The sequence below is a fragment of the Hibiscus syriacus genome, unplaced genomic scaffold, assembly GCF_006381635.1.
Source record: "Hibiscus syriacus cultivar Baekdansim isolate YM2019G1 unplaced genomic scaffold, ASM638163v2 tig00111276_pilon, whole genome shotgun sequence".
Taxonomy (NCBI): domain Eukaryota; kingdom Viridiplantae; phylum Streptophyta; class Magnoliopsida; order Malvales; family Malvaceae; genus Hibiscus; species Hibiscus syriacus.
The window spans coordinates 333,044-353,293 of NW_024063043.1; the positions used below are offsets into that span (position 1 = coordinate 333,044).

General features: G+C 31.9%; 2 pseudogenes; one reads left to right on the forward strand and one right to left on the reverse strand.

The window, feature by feature from the left end:
- Positions 1-1,458: 1,458 nt before the first annotated feature.
- On the forward strand, positions 1,459-3,344 carry LOC120157738 (annotated as a pseudogene).
- A 343-nt stretch (positions 3,345-3,687) lies between these two features.
- Positions 3,688-5,921, reverse strand: LOC120157780 (annotated as a pseudogene).
- Between the last annotated feature and the right edge of the window lie 14,329 nt (positions 5,922-20,250).

The following is a 20,250-nucleotide window of genomic DNA, read 5'->3' on the forward strand; positions in this document are numbered from 1 at the left end:
AGAAGGGTTTAAAAACACTTTATAGGTAGGAAATACTAAAACGAGCTGGATTATCTGAATTTCTTAAACCCATTCAAAACCCATTTTTGGCATCCATCACCAAAACTTGCAATAGTGGACTTGAAATGAAGCTTGGGAAGAGTATAATGTGGTTCTTACCTTGGTTTAAAGGGATGAACTACAGATAAACTAAAGCTTCCACCTTTGCTCAAGTTTTATAAGAATGAATGTGAAGCTTTGGAAGAAGAAAATGACAAAAGAGAGTTGAGAAAATGAGAAAGGGAAAACAGACGTGAAATCAACTTCAATTAAAGGATTTCAACTTTATTTTTTAACAAGGTATCGTTGCTTCTTTAGTCCCTCCAATTCTGGCTATATATTAAAAACACATTTTTATTCACTATTGGCTTACCTCAAGCTCAAACCCTCTTTAATTTGGGCCAAAGCTTCCTACAAGCTAATGAATTAAACCAATGCCCATCTCGAGTTACCCATACTTCTAACCCAAGATTCGGGGCACTACATTCGTTTTTTTTTAAACAAGTAAACCATTAGAATAAGTTTAATAATTATAATTCTAAATACTATATTAAAAATTTTGCTTTTATGTAAAATAATGATATTTTTATTTACAATGTAATTTTATTTAAGAAAGATGATGAAATTGATTAATATATAATAAAGAATAAGTTTAATAATTATAATTCTAAATAATATATTAAAAATATTTACTTTTATATGTAAAATAATGATATTTTTATTTACAATGTAATTTTATTTAAGAAAGATGATGAAATTATTAATATAATATAAATAAAGAATAAGTTTAATAATTATAATTCTAAATAATATATTAAAAACATTGTCTATTGTATTAAATATACAAGTAAAGTAAATAACCAGGTTCGAAACTAAAGATCGGATTGTCTTCGCATATACAGGTTCTGACTCTCTTAAACCAACCCCGATTTGTGACTTGACGCTACCATCTGGTTCTTGGAATTGGGATAGGTTATCGACAATGTTGGCAGAGCATATTGTACAGCTTATTGCGGCTGTTAAACCCCCTTTAGCTCGATTGAGAAGAGATGGACTTGGTTGGCGTTGGGAAGCTAATAAGTCATTTACAACCAAATCAGCTTATCACTCCTTCACGCAGCCTGAAGATTCATGGTTGAATTGGAAGATAATCTGGAAAGTTGAAGCTCCTCAAAGAGTAAGGACCTTCTTATGGTTAGCCGGCCATGTCTTTGCTGATAGCTTATTATTATTATTATTATTATTATTATAATTTATATTCGTTCTCTAATAATATTTAAATCACTAATAAAATCTTGATCATCTTCCCGTGTTTATCATCTTCTTTTTGAAGTAATACATAGATTTTCTGCAGGAAGTTTTAGGTTTTTGTTGAAAAGTAGTTTCCATTGAAGACCTGAGAGTGCAGAAGTTTGGGCAATGCGACTGATTGATCTGCTCATTGTGGCACTGATTCCGGTTACGAAAGTACTTTCGGTTACCGGTGTCGGCTTGTTTCTCGCCCTGGATCATGTTTATCTCTTGGGACCAGACGCTAGAAATCATTTGAACAAAGTAAGTCAACACTATCTTTCTTCCATTTACCTGTATACGATACGGTTTTGTCTTAAATTCGGATAAATTTAATTTTCAATTTTCCAGAGTGTTATTTACTGCCCTTAGTGTCTCTTTTTCTTTAATCTAAACAGCTTGTATTCTATGTATTTGGCCCTTCACTTGTGGCTATTAACTTGGCTGGAACCATCACTTTTGACAGCTTTCTAACACTAAGTTTCCCCTACGTAATTTGAAACCCAGAGTTAAATATTTAGTTATATACAAATTGTCTAGGAAAGCAAAACTGGATTCGACCAACTGCTTGAATGGATTTCATGATTGAATCCATTTGTAGGTGGTTCGTGCCGGTGAATATTTTGATAACATTCGTTATAGGCTCAGCTTTTGCTTGGATTCTCATCAAAATCACTAAACTCCCAAGCACCTTCAAGGCATGGTCATCGGCTGTTGTTTTGCTGGTAAATTCTCCTCCACTTTCTTGTATTTTCTGGCAATATGATGTTATGATTATTATTTACGTTTTTGATTTTTTTTTTCGCGGGAAATTTGGGGAAGTTGCCTCTCATTTTAGTTCCAGCGGTTTGTGAGGAACCAAATAATCCATTTGGAGATTCATCCACTTGCTCTGCAAATGCTGGGGCTTATGCTTCACTGTCTTTGGCTGTAGGAGCCATTTTCATATGGTCCTATGCGTATGCCATCATGCGTTCATACGCAAATAGCTGCAAACAAGATAGCTTGGCCATCACCATCGACACGTTCAAGGAGACGACGTCGGAATCATTTTCAGAAAGTTATGGAGAAGCTTTACTATCTTCGAAGGATTGTCTTGCTTCAGATGAATATTGGATACAAGAACTCCCTCACTTGCACCATGAAGAAGGAATTTCAGCTTTTAAGAAGGATTTCAATGCATAAATAGGGTCATGAAGAAGATTAACCTCAAGGAAGTGCTTGCACCATCAGCAATTGCAGGAGTATGCCAAAATTCATGCATTCTACATATAGGATCTGTAAATATTGCTCATTAGACTTTACTAATCGCCCCTCACACCTTTTTTGGCTCTCAGATTGTCGGATTGATCGTAGGGACAGTCTAGCCATACGACAATTACTAAATGGTGCAGATGCTCCTCTTCGTGTTATCGAAAGTTCAATAAATTTGATTGGGTATGTGTGTCCTCTTGGATATCCTTTTTCCACTTCTCATATTTTGAACTTTACTAATCCTATGCATGCAGGGAGCCAACAGTTGCATGCATGACCTTGCAAGTGGGAGCAAATCTTCTAAAGGTGAAACACAATTTTTATTATAAATATCAAAATCAAATAGATTCTGATTCAATATTAGGCACCTTGAATTGCAGGCTTAAAAAGGACCAGACACGAGTCCTTCAATTATTCAGCAGTGAGGAACATATTGATGCCTCTGTTCGGCGTCGGTGTCGTTAGAGCCGCACAGCATTTCGGCGTTGTCGGATCGGACCCCTTGTTCCAGTTTGTTCTTATGCTTCAATACGCGTTTCCGCCTGCCATGTCCGTCGGTACGCTACACTAATATTTACTTAAAACCTTGATAAAAACTCTGCAAAATCTGGGTTTAATGCAATGGTATTGGCACAGGCACGATGACACAACTATTTCAGGTTGGCCAAAGTGAAAGTTCTGTGATCATACTGTGGACTTATGCGGTAGCTGCATTCTCCATCACCATATGGTTAACGGTTTTCATGTGGCTTCTCGTTTGATTTTGCTTTGGAAATTGCCTGCTTTATAGAAGCAGTTTTAAAGAATTCAACAATGTAATTTTGTAATGGAGCTATGTTATAGCTTAGGGGTGCTTGCCCCTAAATTTTGTTTACTTCTTTGAACCTCCGACTTTGATTTATTTATAGTTTGTCCCCATATTTTTATAGCTATTTATACTTGTAATTAACAGGTAGTATTATATATGCTCGATTCTTAATAAGCATAACTAATCATTGAAAATAAACTCTTCAAATTAACCACAGTAAACTTTCAACTTCCAGTATCCTATCTGTGAAAACCTCGACAGACACAGAGCTAAACCAAAAAAAAGTATTTGTGCAGTAAATAGTTAAGCCAGAATCCACATGAACAAGGTAGACCAGAGTGTGAGGGTGAATGCTGCTACAACATAAGTCCACATCATTATCACTGAAGTTTCACATTGACCAAGCTGGAAAAATTGGGTCATGGTACCTGCCAACAGTATCAAATTAGTGTAAACAATCATATATTTATGCGGTTTCTATTTGTGTACCGGTATTACCATCGACAAACACGTAATTTTATACTAAGGAGCAAATTTATAAAATTTTAGGAGTAAAAACAGAATATCAATTGAAAATATAAAGAAGAAACTTAAATTATATGAAAAATTAAAATTTTCATGAGTCGATCACCCCCTGCCGGCCCCCTCGATCTATCATCCCTGGGTGTTAAAGATATTACCTATGGCCATTTCAGGTGGAACGGCAAACTGAAGCATAAGAACGAACTGGTATAACTTATTATCAGATGCCACCAACCCCAACTGCAGAGCTGCTTTAACAACGCCGATCCCAATCAACGGCAACAATATGTTCCTCACCCCTATTATCCCTATGATGACTGTCTTACTCACATCGGACCTCTTGAGACCTATATAAATAGGGAGGGACATTTTATAGGGGAGGGACACGTGATTTTATGTTAGAAATAAACTTATAAAAGATTAAAGAGACGAAAATAAATTATCAATAAAAAATATAATACTATACAGAGATTGAATCTACTCTTGTTTAAAAACTAAAGACAAGGCACCAACCTTTCAAAAGGTTTGCCCCCATTATCAAGGTAATGCACGGAATTGTTGCCTGCCTGCATTAACATCATTTTTATTTGTTTTTCTTTAATGAAATCAATATGTATAGGATGTACAACGAAGCATTCATACCCCAATATATGTAGAGCTGTCAATTACACGAAGTGGAGCTTTATTTCCGATCAACAGTTTTCGGATCGGAGATGCAATTCCGATTATTAACCCGACAATCTGTCCATACGAATACAGTACGTAAAAGAAATACATGAATACGATACGAATATACGAATCGAGAGGGTTTCATTTTAGCATACCGCTGCAATTGCTGATGGTGCAAACACTTTCTTGAGATCAACTTTTCCGGATATGATCTTCATTCGTTGCATTATTTTCTTGGGGGCTGATATCTACATTAGGATGATACCGAAATTGAAATCATAAAAAATAAAGCTTGAAATTTTGACGAAAATCGAATAAAGAAATAAACCTTTGCAATTGTTCCATCGAAGCTGGTGGGATCACTGTGACCATTGCTTGAAGGAAGAACAACTAATTCAGTGCAACTCTTGGGAAGTGTTTCAGAAATGGAGCCATTTCCGGTATCTGTATTTATGTATAATCGCATGACACCATACACATACGACCATATATAAATTGCCCCAATCTATGTAAACATCATTCAAGCCACAATCACTATAGAACCCTTTTAAAATGAATATTGAAAAAGAACAAGAATGATGTATACAGCTGAAGATAGTGAAGCATATGGCCTAGCATGGGATGAACAAACAGATGGATCTCCAAATGGACTATTCGACTCCTCACACACCGCTGGAATCATAATCAGAAGCAAATTCCCAATATTTCCTGTTCAAAACTAATGGTAAACTTAAATATCTGAACGAAACGAAACGAATCGAATATATTATCAGCAAATATCCGAATTCACGCATACTGTCATCTTTAACAAACATACCCGCAGAACAGCAACCGATTACAATGCATTGAACGTGTTTTGGAGTTTTAGTGACTTTGATGAGAAGCCAAGCCAGTAATGATCCAAACACGAATGCCAGCAGAAGATTCAATGGCATGAACCACCTGGTGAAGTCAAACTATGAGTTCCTTAAACGAATGGGTGATGGAAGGGAGAGGAACTAACAGTGTGATGAAACTTTTGAAAGTGACGGTTTCGGCTAAGCTGGTGGCTGCAAGTGCAGGGCTTAACACATAGAACACAAGCTATAAACGATAAAGAAATATACATCAACTGTTAATTAGTGAAGAAATTTGAGAATTAAAGCAAGGAAAATGATTGATTTATATGAATGTACATTGTTCAAATGGCGGTTTGGGTCGGGGCCCAGCAGCTTTATCCGATCCAAAGCAATGAACAAGCCTACTCCGGCTATCAGTATTACTTTGAGGACGGGCATTAGTGCCACGATGAAGAGATTTAGAAACCCCATTGGCCAAAATTACCTCTCTTTTTTGCCTGAAAATGTAGAAGAAATTTTTATGTTCTTTTGAGACCAAAAATGATTATTGTTGCAACCCTGAAGCTTCATACCAAAATCCGGATGATTTATAGTTTTATTATTAGGACGAGTCTAGCTAGAGTGAGTGGCACACACCCTCAAATTGCACTATTAATTATGAGTATCGATATGCACTACTAATATATTAAATATATTAAAATTATAATTGTTTATTTTTTATTCATTTAATTATTTTATAACTAATTATTTATTAATTGTTATTGTATTTGTAAAATTAACATTTTATAATTTTTGAGATCTAAAAAATAAATAAATTATCAAAAAATGTAATTATTTTTTATTAAACGATGTGATTCAAGCATTTGACTTTTGTTTAAGAAGTTTAAACACAATTTTAAAAAATACATCCAAAAAATTATAATATCACATTAATAAGAAAAATACATCCAAATTTAAATAAAAATAATTGAAACAATCCTTAAGTTTAATTAATGTATCAAGTAATTTTTATGGTATATATTCTATATTTATAATATGACATAAAAATAATATTTAATTTATTTATATCCATTTTATTTTCAATTCAATGAATATAATAAAAATATTTTAATTAAAATTAACAGTAAAATGATAATTAATTATAATTAAAGGGTCAAATGAGATATTTGTTTATTAATTTAGTATGTCACGTCATCTCTTTAATGATAGATAATGTTGTTGTGCCCATTTTGTAACAAAATCTAAAGTTTAATGTCTACTATATAAGTTTTGAAAGTTTGATGACTAAAAAATCATTTTGTTATAGTTTAAAATCCATTTATGAATTTTACCTTATAAAATTAGTGGTGAGTGTTTGACATCCAATTTTCCTTTATTATAATGAAAATGGTAACTAAAATATGGGTTAATTTTTTTTCACCATTGTAGTTAAAAATATTATTAAATGGTTATTAAATTTTTTATTTTGCGACAAAACGGTCATTATCTTTCTATAAGATGATCACATCATCTTTTGAGGACTCTAAAATAGGTACAATGTCAAAATTAGTTCTAATGCTTATTAAAATTGTCATTTTGGTTTTTATTCTTTTTTAGAGTATTTTGGTCCCCGATTTTTTATTTTTATGAAAAAAATCCCATAATGTTTGACTGAATAGTCAATTTGGTTCTTTGTTTTTGGAGCATTTTGGCTCTCAATGTTCCATTTTAGAATTAAAAGGTCTTATTTTGAAGTGTTAACTAGTAGTTATTAAACCCATACCTTTGACTTAATAGTTTTAAATATTTTTTTAATGTGACAACATTAATTTATTTCATATGGGACATGATTTGATGGGAAATAGTTTTTAATGTGATCGTACTTAGTGCATATTAATTTCATTAATTTAACTTAAACATACAATTGGGCAAAGTTTGGTAATTGTAGGCATAAAAAGAGTGGGGATGGTTTAATGCTCTAAAAGTTATGTAATAAATAAAAGGGTTAACTACACGGTTGGTCACTTATCTTTGAGTTTTGTTCACTTTTGGTCACTGATTTCAAAATACATAATATATGGTCACTACTGTTTTATTTAAACAAGATTTGTCCACTTTCGTTTTTATTTAATTAAGACGTGGACACCCCGAGTTAATTGTCATTAACAACAGTTAAATATTTTTATATAATCACACATTTAGTCCATGTTATTACATATTCTCTCATTTTAGTCATACTTTTAATAAATTAAAATAAATTTAATCCTCAATGGCACATGTTATGCCAGTAATGTTGTTCAAAAATATCCGACCCGATTGAATTGACCCGTCGACCCGCTGACTCAATTAAAAAATATATGGTATTTATAATAAAAATACCCGATTTTCTGGGTCAGGTACACTACCGAGTTTTTGGGTCGAGCATGGGTCACAAAATGTTTCTTAATCGAGTACCCTCCGAAACGGTACCCGATTTATTATATAATTTTTATTTTATATTAAATTTTTATTCATAATGTAGACACCAAATTTCGACTGATCAACATTATTGTATAATTACAAATTATATTATATAATAATGTTTATGTTTATTTTGTTTTTTATATTACAAATTATATTATATAGTTTTATTAATATAATATAATTTACATTCATTTTACAGGTTCATACCCAAACCCCGTGGCCTACAACAGTGACCCATTACACCACAGCAAAAACCCACATAACCCAGCTGCTGTGGCCCATCTTCGGTAGCCCATATGGCCCAACAAAATCAAAAAACGCGACCCGAATGAAAGGCAACCCAGATCCAGCGAACCGGTTCAAACCTGAGGATCAGGGTTTCCAGAAACCCTAGCACCTCATGCCCTATCTCTCCTCTACAACGTCGAGCAGCAACTCCAACAGCCCGAGTCCACCGCCATTTTTTTCGGCCTTCAACGCCATGCTTCAACAGGACTCACCAACAATCCACGAAGACAACAAACAAGAGCAACCAACATCAGTGTTTTATTCATACTTAAACTCTAAAAATAGCCATTCTTTGGGCTATAAATATTATATAAATCATAAGCATATGACACAGAGGGTTTACACGAGTTTACACGAATATAAGAGCAAAAAAAAAGTAATCACAGAGAGAAATTGCAAGTGTTTCGAGAGTAAAAATAGTGAGAAACTAAGCTATTTTTGAGATCTTTATTTCGAAAGAGGAATAAACATAAAGGTATCGTTTTTACCTTTTTTCGGTCTTCTTGGATGCTTGTTTCTCTATTGTTTTTTTAATCAAACCCAAAATGGGATTCGACCGGCGGGTGTGAAGAAAGAAAAAGAAAAGAAAGTTTTGAGAGAATAGGGAGAAGATAACAAAGGGAGGCTAGGGTTTCTTTACCAAGTGGGATAAAAGATAGTATATATAGGCTACAAAGTGGGAAACCCACATTTAAGCCCTCCCATGTTCAGCGCGTTTTACAGAATGGTCACTAGACCTGTGCATTTTACTGCGTTGAGGTCCTTTCCCTTCTGTTGGGTTTTTATAATGGCCACATGGTTTTATTCTTTTTCATTCCAGTCATTGATTTCATATATAATATATGAATATTAATATTTGGTTTTTATCACTAAATTTGTAAATATTTTATTTCAGTCACTGCTAGGTATTAGGTTAATTATTATTTGATCCTTTGCATTTTTATTTGTTTACTTTATGTATATTTTTTCATTTTCTTTTAATTTTAATATTTTTTTATTTCTTTTTACATTATTATATATATATATATATATATATTATTTTTTTGTTTTTTTCTGTTTTTTATTATATATATATGTATTTATTTTTTTCTTATTTATTCAATTTAAACATTAATATTTATTTATTTCTTTCTATACGTTTTTTCTTTTTTCACTTTTCCACTTTTTTCAATATTTTACTTTTTTCAACTATTTACTTTTTGACTTTTTTTACTTTTGAATATAAATTTGTTTTTTTAAACTTTTTTCCTTTTTTTAATTTTAACATTTTTTTATTCTTTTTATTATATTTTTCATTTTTACTTATTTCTTTGAAAATTTATTTTCTTCATTTATTTTCTTTAAACTTTATTGTATATTTTTTTAAAAAAATCATATTTATTTCTTCATTTTAATTTTTGCGATCTAACATTCTTTTTGACATTTTTTAGAGGAATTCCCACCAATCAAAGGTAAGTAATTTGAATCGAGTTTTTCAAATTTTAATTTTAATTTCAATTTTTTGCAATTAAAGACAACCGATAAATTAATTGGTACCGAAAGAGCAGTTCAAGGGTGCTAATACTTCCTTGACCGTAACCGACTCCCGAACCCGACACGTTTCTGGTACAACGCAGATCAGGTAAGATGGTGTCCAATCCACCGAAATATCATTTTAAAATGATCTGTGGCTACTCTAACCCAATTAATCAAGACGAACCCAATTCCGGTGACCAACCAAAAGACGGCCACGACAGCTTGGCGACTCCACTGGGACATGTAAGTGAGTCAGACCAGAATTAATTTTCGGTTATCTTTTATGCGAAAATAGTAAATTTTAATTTTAATTTATTTATTCGATTCCAATTATTTGCCTTTGATTATTTTTCAAATAAATAGTTGTACATATATTTTTTTCAATGATTTCAAATTTTTGAAAAGTTTTTATCTCTGGCTCTATACCCAAACTCCGAATCCTTTTTAAGTGGGGGTGAAAGCGACGCATTCGTGAGAATTTATTCTCCGCATATACCTAGCAAGTAACCTTCGGGATTCATATATCTTATGTCTTCGTATGAATTTATTCATCGCACATACATAAGGGAATGTATCCTCTCGAGTTCAACTTAGTCCACATAAGCTTGTAATAGGCTTAGGACTAAGGGTCTGGCAAGCCCAAGGGGGCACCAGCAAGGAGAAATCGAGCACCTTCTTAGAACCTAAACCGGGAGTACAAGGGATTAGAGTCCACCCCAAAACCTCATTACAAACCCTAGACTGCTTTATTTCTTGCTTTACTTTCTGTTCAAAGCATGTGAACTAGACAAATGTATACGGTTAGGACTAGTTTAAAATTAACAGGCAGGATAGAGATAATGTTCGGGTAGGAATAATAAGCATGTGGGGTAGGAAATTTATTTTCATGATTGTTTTTATTATTTTCACCTCACTAACTCTTTTCATTTTTGTTTTCTTTTGTTTTATTTTCATCACTTGTATCATTTAAAAGAGGTGTTGATCCACTAAAACGTGTTTGTTAAACATAAATAATTTGCATTAATAGACAAAGTGGTTATAATACAAGAGATGAAAATGCAAAGGACAATCTACAAGGCGACTATGTGTCACATTCAATCCAGAAGACGTGGTGCCCACAATTAAGGGTATATCACTCTGCTGCATTATAAAGGACTCAGAATGAACCGGGTCTACATCAAGTACAATGAAAGTCTATCTTTGAAGAACTGGCTGGCAGAGGTTGCAGGGGGCAAGATGAAGGCTATTAACCTGGAGAGTCCCTTTAAAGACAACAAGAGCAGGGTGACAAAACAACAGTAGAATTTAGAGGCCATTGTTGAGGAATTCAAGAAGCAAGCAAGTAAACTTTAGTTATTTCCTTTTGATAGAGGGCTCCAATGAAGTATTCGTCGGGAACCGGTTCAACAAAAGATGAAAGCTAGAGATGCAGTCATTCGAGACTCCTTGAAACAAGTATAAAAAACAGCTCAACACTTGTACAATTCAGCCAGAGAAACCGTTCGGGGTCTAGAGGATTTAATCGAAATATACCTTTGATATTTTTGTCTCTTAAAAGATAAAACACTTTTATCCCAATAAAGATTATTTATAATAACAGACATGTTTTTGGATCAATGCCTCGAACATTTCATGCATTTTTTCATTTTGCATCTACATTTCATTTTTAAGCATTTTCATAAACATGAAATTTCTTCATGGAGGATTCGATGAAGTGTTCTTAACCACATGACACCACATGGAAGCAAGATTTTAACAATTAAAGAAAAAATTGAAATCAATACAGTGGGAGCCTGATCAGCTGGTTGTAGGACAGCCTGCCAGGATGATATGAGAAAAGAGTCCCCATATCCTAAGGGCTACGATGTTGAAGCTGTGTGGGAAGCTCTAGACATTCCTCTGAGAATTGTAAGACACCGAAGCGCAAGATTCAAAACCTGATAGATTCAAGGACATGGACAATCGAAGAAGGGGGCATTGCATATACCATTTACATTGGGGAGCATTGTCTTGTTTGAACATGTTTTTAATATTTCATGTTTGTTAATTTTTTAAACGACTGAAGTTATGCTACCTTTTAAGGTGGAATAATTGGACGAGTTTTAATCTTTAGTTATTTGAATATTAGATGAATTGAGGATTCTTTTAATTATTCAAGAATTATAGATTTTTTATATATAACAAGAGTAGACCTATCTTATCCTGTCTAAAACCCCCAAAATAAAGTACCTTGATTCTTTATCCAAAATAACTCATTGTCATTACCAAAAGACCAGATTTTGATATTACCGCCCTTTGAAACTTTTGAACATTGCCTTTATCTTTTCGATGCACAAAGAGTCATACACATACCTTTCTTTGAGTCAATAAAATCACACCATTGTCTTTTTAGATTCAAAAATGACATTTTTATACCATGAGCATTCTTCTAAGACACAACTTGGGGCATCTCGCATGGAGCCTGAACATTGAGACATGTTGAGAGCAAGAAGCAGAAGGAATAATTTATTCTAAATAATTATATCATGCACTGTTTTCATGTGAATAAAATTAATCCTGAAAATCTATCCCCATGGGGATACCTCTTCTGGGAAGACTTCCATGTATGAAATGATGAACGACTTTCTTTCTTTATCGCTTCACAACAGGAGAAAATATATATCCCTTGTATCCCCTTTTGAGCATATAGTATTTTTCTTCTGATTCAACCCTAACCAAGGATCACCCTCCACACTAGGGGGCAAGGTGGAAGAAATATGCTCATATGAGTGAAGACATCAATCCAAGGAGATACCAAAAGGTGAACCAAATGCCAAGTGCGAAGATCCAATCAAGAACAAAAAGAGAAAAACAAAGAAAAAAACAAAAAGAGAAAAAAAAGAAAAAGTAAAAATAAATGAAAAATAAAGAAAAAAGAAAACAATACGCATATGCAAAGATTCTCTCGATTCAAATGACGCATCGAGATTCAAATTATGAGATTGATCAAGCACAATCATTCCAGAATCACTTCACTCGAAGTTCATGTAGCATCTAGAGAAAATCAAGAGAAACACATATGAGCATATTCAAATTGAGCAAGACAAGATAGAAGGCATCAGAATGAATTGATCCTTGGTTCAATACCCTGAAACACTTGTTTGGGCCCATTTATCCTTTTCTTTCATAACCATGAACTATGACCTACGTTACATGCCTTAAAAGTTCCTTTTAATCATACATGGATTTCTCAACAGAAGAGACTATCTTCAGATTTCATCCCGCCAATCAAGATTAATCTTTATTTGCAAAAGGTTTTCTAAAATCTTTAATACATGATAGAGAAAAAAACAAAAGGGGGTTCAAGACATAAATTCTGATTACGCTATGAAACCAAAGGAGGATTCGAGTTGAAAACCTAAAAAGACAGCTCGAATATACAAATTCCTTGATAAGACATCGCAGAATCTGAGTGTGACCATGAAAGCTGGGAGTCGGAGAACACTTCCAGTAAAGGAGCATACGAGATGCCCCATGAAACCATTGAAAATCAAATAAACAAAAATGTCAAACCGTTGACCAAACACAATAACCTGAGATTTTTTTTCTTGTTTAACCATTTCCCAAAGATAGCTTTGATCTTGGCACTTGTCAAATAGCTATAATTTATTGAAGGATTAATAATGTAATTAATTCTTTGATATCCAATTAACTATAGTTTTATAATTCATCTCAATTGTAAAACCGTAAAAGGGGCAATATTTTCAAAACTTTTGATTAAACATTTTTCAAAACTCTTTTAATTGATATTTTCAGAACTTTGAAAATAAAAGAGAGAGAAAAACATTTTTTTTTCAAATAAGACAATCTCTCTAGAGTGGATCTTGGTAAATAACATATGGCTCTCAAACACAAAACTTATGCTTATAATCAATGCTGAAGCAAGAAATGAGAAACAATGGGGGCATCTTTGAAGATTCAATATTGAATATTGGGGCATCTTTGGGGATTCAACATCCTGATGCGAATTATCATATTCTGAAGGCCTTTCCTCCACATGCAGGAACAAGCAAACAAAGAATGATGCTCCATCCAGGAGATAAAAAAGAATTAATTCATGTTGCATGCATCTTAGACATCACATTTATCATTTTTAGCATACATAATTTTTTGCAACTTTTTGAGTAAAGTTTCAACTTCAAGACGAAATATAATCGATTCAAAAGAACATTCAAAAAGTTGAGGGTGGTTGCTCAACCTCACAGCGAAGGGGCGACTGTCTGACGACAAAATAATTTTTCGAGTCTCGTTCAGAGTCAATTTCAAATTCACAGCAAAGATATTGAACTCGAAAGAGATGCAATTTACAAGTATGTATTTTAACTTCACAACGAATGACGTCCAATTAAAAGCTCAATTTCACAGCAAATGAGTCATCCATGATTTTAACTTCACGAAGAAGGATATCGTGCCCGATGAAGTGATTTAGCGTCACAGAAAACATGTCATCCACAGATTTGACTTCTTTAAGTCAACGATTAGAGCTTCTGAAAGGATTTCTTTAACATACAGGAACAAGCAGATTTGAGATTGTTTCTCTCGAAACAAGGGGTTGTCTCGCTTGAGACTAATATACTCAAAACAAAGTTTTGTCTTTCTTGAGACAGCTTCTCTTGAAACAATTTTTGTTTCTCTTGAGACAGTTTCTCTTGAAACAAAATCTTTGAATATGTTTTCCTTGAAACAAATTTCGTCTCCCTTGAGACAGTTTCTTTTGGAACTAAGTTTTGTCTCTCTTAAGACAGTTTTTCTTGAAACAAATTTTTTCTCTTTTGAGACAGTTTCCCTTGAAACAAAGTTTTGTCTCTCTTGAGACAGTTTCTCTTGAAACACCAACCTTTGAATATGTTTCTCTTGAAACAAAATTTTGCCTCCCCGAAGACAGTTTCTCTTGAAACACAAAAAACCTTTGAAATCGTTTCTCTTGAAAAACAAAAACCTTTTGAAATCGTTTCTCTTGAAACACAAAAAAAACCCTTTGAAAATATTTATCTTGAAACACAAAGACCTTCGAGTTCAACTACACTCAGCTTCAAGGGCATATCATTTGCAGTATAGCTCAAGGCAAGAAGGGGTATTTGCCAACAAAATACCTTCGATTTTGACTACGCTCAGCTCCAAGGCACATCATTTACAGCATAACTTAAGTCGAGAAGGGCTATCTGTCAACTAAAGACCTTCGAGTTCGATTATACTCAGCTCAAAGACAAATCAAATTTGCAGCATAACTCAAGGTAAGAAGGGCTATCTGTCAACAAAATTATCGAGTTCGATTCCATTCATCTCGATGACACATCAATCACACTACTGTCCAGTTACAGTCGAGGTTTTCAAGTCGAGAAGAAGACTTGGGTTAGCTGTGCCTTAGTGACAATAAACCATTTTTTCCACAGCATAGCTTAAGTCGAGAAAAACTATTTGTCAACGAAGATCTATAAGCTCGGTTTCGTTCATCTCAAGGGCCTGTCAAACCACATGGTGGAGTCAAGAAATTATTTTCCAGTCGAATTTGTAAACCAAGTCTTTAAATCGAGAATAAGACCGAAGTGGACTACAAGTTGGCAAACCCGACTTCGCAACTAAGGAGCCATCCACAACTCAAATCGACTAAGAGTTATTCTTAATATCAGAATCAATTTTCAACTCCACTGAACGAAATTTGTGTCTTTTTATCTTGGTCCTATTTTTTGTTTCACGAAAAAAGGACAAAGAAGGGGTAGTTGTAGACACCAAATTTCGACCGATCAACATTATTGTATAATTACAAATTATATTATATAATAATGTTTATGTTTCATTTGTTTTTTATATTACAAATTATATTATATAGTTTTATTAATATAATATAATTTACATTCATTTTACAGGTTCAGGCCCAAACCCCGTGGCATACAACAGTGACCCATTACACCACAGTAGAAACCCACATAACCCAGCTGCTGTGGCCCATCTTCGGTAGCCTATATGGCCCAACAAAATCAAAAAACGCGACCCGAATGAAAGGCAACACTGATCCAACGAACCAGTTCAAACTCGAGGATCAGGCCCTATCTCTCCTCCACAAGGCCGCGCAGCCGCCCTAACACCCCGAGTCCACCGTCGATTTTTTCAACCTTCAACGCCGTGCTTCAACGGGACTCACCAACAACCTACGAAGACAATAAACAAGAACAACCAACATGAGTGTTTTTATTCATACTTAAACTCTAAAAATAGCCATTCTTTGGGCTATAAATATTATGTAAATCATAAACATATGACACAGAGGGTTTACACGAGTTTAAACGAGATATACGAGCAAAAAAAAGTAATCACAGAGAGAAATTGCAAGTGTTTCGAGAGCAAAAATAGTGAGAAACTAAGCTATTTTGAGATATTTATATCGAAAGAGGAATAAACATAAAGGTATCGCTTTTTACCTTTTTCGGTCTCCTTGCATGCTTGTTTCTCTATCGTTTTTGTTTAAATCAAACCCAAAATGGGGTTCGACCGACGGGTGTGAAAAAAGAAAAAGAAAAGAAAGTTTTGAGAGAATAGGGAGAATATAACAAAGGGAGGCTAGGGTTTCTTTACCAAGTGGGATAAAAGATAGTATATATAGGCTACATAGTGGGAAAACCACGTTTAAGCCCTCCCATGTTCGGCGTGTTTTACATAATGGTCACTAGACCTGTGCGTTTTACTGCGTTGAGGTCCTTTCCCTTCTGTTGGGTTTTTTTAATGGCCACATGTTTTTATTATTTTTCATTACAGTCATTGATTTCATATATAATATATTAATATTAATATTTGGTTTATATCACTAAATTTGTGAATATTTTATTTCAGTCACTGCTAGGTATTTGGTTAATTATTATTTGATCCTTTGTATTTTTATTTGTTTACTTTATGTATATTTTTCATTTTCTTTTAATTTTAATATTTTTTTGTATTTCTTTTTACGTTATTATATATATATATATATTACTTTTTTTATTTTTTATGGTTTATTATTATTATTATATATATGTCTATATGTATTTTTTTTTCTTATTTATTCAATTTAAACATAACTATTTATTTATTTATTTTTAAACATTTTTCTTTCTTTTTCCATTTTTCCACTTTTTAACTTTTTTCAACATTTTCCTTTTTTTAAACTATTTACTTTTTCACTTTTTGACTTTTTTACTTTTGAATATAAAATTGTTTTTTTAAACTTTTTTCCTTTTTTTAATTTTAACATTTTTTATTATTTTTATTATATTTTTATTTTACCTATTTCTTTAAAAATTTATTTTCTTCATTTTTTTCTCTTTAAACTTTATTGTATATTTTTTTTAAAAAAAATCATATTTATTTCTTCATTTTAATTTTTGCGATCTAACATTCTTTTTGACATTTTTTAGAGGAATTCCCACCAATCAAAGGTAAATAATTTGAATCGAGATTTTTAAATTTTAATTTTAATTTTAATTTTTTCGCAATTAAAGACAACCGATAAATTAATTGGTATCGAAAGGGCGGTTCAAGGGTGCTAATCTTTCCTTGACCGTAACCGACTCCCGAACCCTACACTTTCTGGTACAACGCAGATCAGGTAAGATGGTGTTCGATCCACCTAAATATCATTTTAAAATGATCGGTGGCGACTCCAACCCAATTAATCAAGTTGAAGCCCAATTCATGGGCCCAACCAAAAGACGGCCGCGACACATAATCCTCAAATTATTTCACTCTAACATTCTAAAATCCTAATTTCTTAAAATTTGACACCATAACGTTCTAAATTTTTAATTTTTTAAACTATTTCACATTAACATTCTAATTTATTTTTTAAAATATTTATTTTAACTTCAAAATATTTGAAATTTAATTATATTTCTTTATTTTAATTTTTAATAAATTTTATTTCAATTATGTAATTTGAATTTTTAAACTTTACGTGTGGATTATATATATTATAGACTTTTAAATTTTAGAATTTTTATATACCTTTTTTTTTAAAAATAATATAATTTAAAGAAAAAATAGAAAAAAATAATGAACCGGGTACCCATGACCCGAATTATATATAATATAATTTTATATATATTAACTTAAAATATTTTTATATTAACTTATTAAATATATTTTACTATTAACTTAATTTAAAAATATATTTTTTATTTTTATTTAAAAATATATTTTTTATTTTTATTTAAAAATATATAATTTTTTTCATTTATTAAAAGTATGACTAAATAGAGAGAATATGTAAATAACATAGACCAAATGTTTGAATATATCAAAATATTTAATTGTTGTTAACGTCAGTTAACTTGGGGTGACCAAATATTGTTTAAATAAAAACGTAAGTGACCATATCTTATATATTTTGAAATCAGTGATCAAAAGTGGATAAAACTCAAAGATAAGTGATCAATCATGTAGTTAACCCTAAATAAAAATTTGGTTTTTCTTTTTTGCTTTTAAGTTGTAAGAAGTTTTGCATGAAAAAGGGAGGGGGGGGGGAACGAATGACTGTAAACAAAAATAATACTTTTTTGAAATGGTAAAATACTCACTTTTTTTCATATACAAATGAATTATGTTATAATCATAAGAGAAAATTACGCGTTTAGCACTTAAATTATCAGTTTTAATCCATTATATTATCTAAACTTTTAATTTTTTTTCAAAACAATACTTAGCATTTAGTTTTTGTTTCATTTTAGTATCCCTCTATTACAAACTTAATGTGTTTAGTACCTAAACTATCAATTTTAGTTCGTTTTAGTTCCTAAAATTTGATTTTTTTTCAAAACTTAACATTAAGTTTTTAACATGTATTGAAATGAAACAAAAACTAAATATTAGATATGATTTTGAAAAAAATTAAAAGTTTAGGTACTAAACATACCAAAACCAATTGTTTAAAATACTAAACACATAATTTACCCTCATCATAATTAGGGGTATGCATTTTCATATATAGGATAGTATCCGATCCGAAATTTCAGATATCCGAAAAATTCGGATCACTAAAACTGCGATCCGTATCCAATCCAGAAAAACCGGATATCTAAACTTTCGGATATCCAAATATCCGGATCCAAACATAATATACTTACGCTTGTCAACTTGTTCGATTTCATTGATAATTTTCTTGTGATTTTCATATACTACTTTGCTGTGTTCTAATTTTTGCAATGTGCCGATATATCCAGTAATGTTCTCCCAAAAGATAGTGATAAATCCCAGCATCTGTAACACTTGAGTCCCTTACTTTTGAAGGCCCAGTTTTAATCTGATTTTCGGATAATTCGAAAATAGAATTTACCTGATTTGTATATGATTCGATTATTCAAATTTTTTGAGATATTCAATCCGAATTATCCAGAAATCAAAAAATAGATCTGATATCTAAATTTTCGGATCGAATCAATAGATCAGATCGGTCGGATCAGATTATTTTGCACACCCCTAAATTCATAATTGCATATTAACAATTTATGGGCCGAAAACTCTCGCTCAAAGTATAATTTAAACGGGCTGGATCCGTTAAATCGGATAGACTACTCAACTCATAAAGAGGCCTGTTTGTAATATTTGTGTTTAAAGATGACTTGGGAGAAGAAATTCTTTTCCTCATAACGTTTTTCTATTGAAAAATACCGATGATTAATAAAATAATTGCCGTTGGCTTGTGATATTTTTTTTTATAGAAATTCGTTAGTTTTATTAAAAATAGAAATATCTAAAATTGCAATGAAATTTACAAGCATAATCATAAACTTAAAATATAATTATGACATTTTCCTATTATCATTGAGACAAAAACTAGCCACGTATATCACATAAGAACGAAAGAAGAAAAATGTTAAAAAACCTAATCAAAAAACTTAAATAAAATAAAAATACAAACAAATCTTACTGCATCGGTAAACGAACCACAAAAGGTGAATAAGTTATTGAAAGACCACCGACAAATCGCAAATCAGAGTAAAACGACGTGAGAAAACTATCCATGAACGCAAAATGCGTATCTAAATCAATTCGAGGGTCCAAAGCAGGGAAGATCATCATGATAACAAAAAAATACAATCCTGATCAGTTGCATCGATGTTAAATCCAACCCTGAAAAAAAAGATAAATAAAAACAATGACTAATGAAATGCAAAGTAAAAAAGAAAATGACGTGTTAACAATTTTCTTAAAAATATTTAAAACATATACTATTTTATAATCATTAATAAAAAAATAAAAAAAAATGATGTGTTAACAATTTTGAGCGTCATTTGTAATTAAAACATTTTACCAACAATACCAAAATTTCACTTCAAGAAACTTCATTCGACGTAATTGTTAAACAATATACTGATTAATCTTAAATATCGCCCAAAACTCACTAATTAGCAAAGTTCATTAATATCAACATTCTTAAAATTAGTTAAGATAATGATATATAAATGTTTTTAGTAAATAAAATATTATTTTATATTATATAAATATTTTCATAATTATTGTTAGTATAATATTATTTTTAATATTTTCATACTTTTATAAAATATTTAAATAAAATAA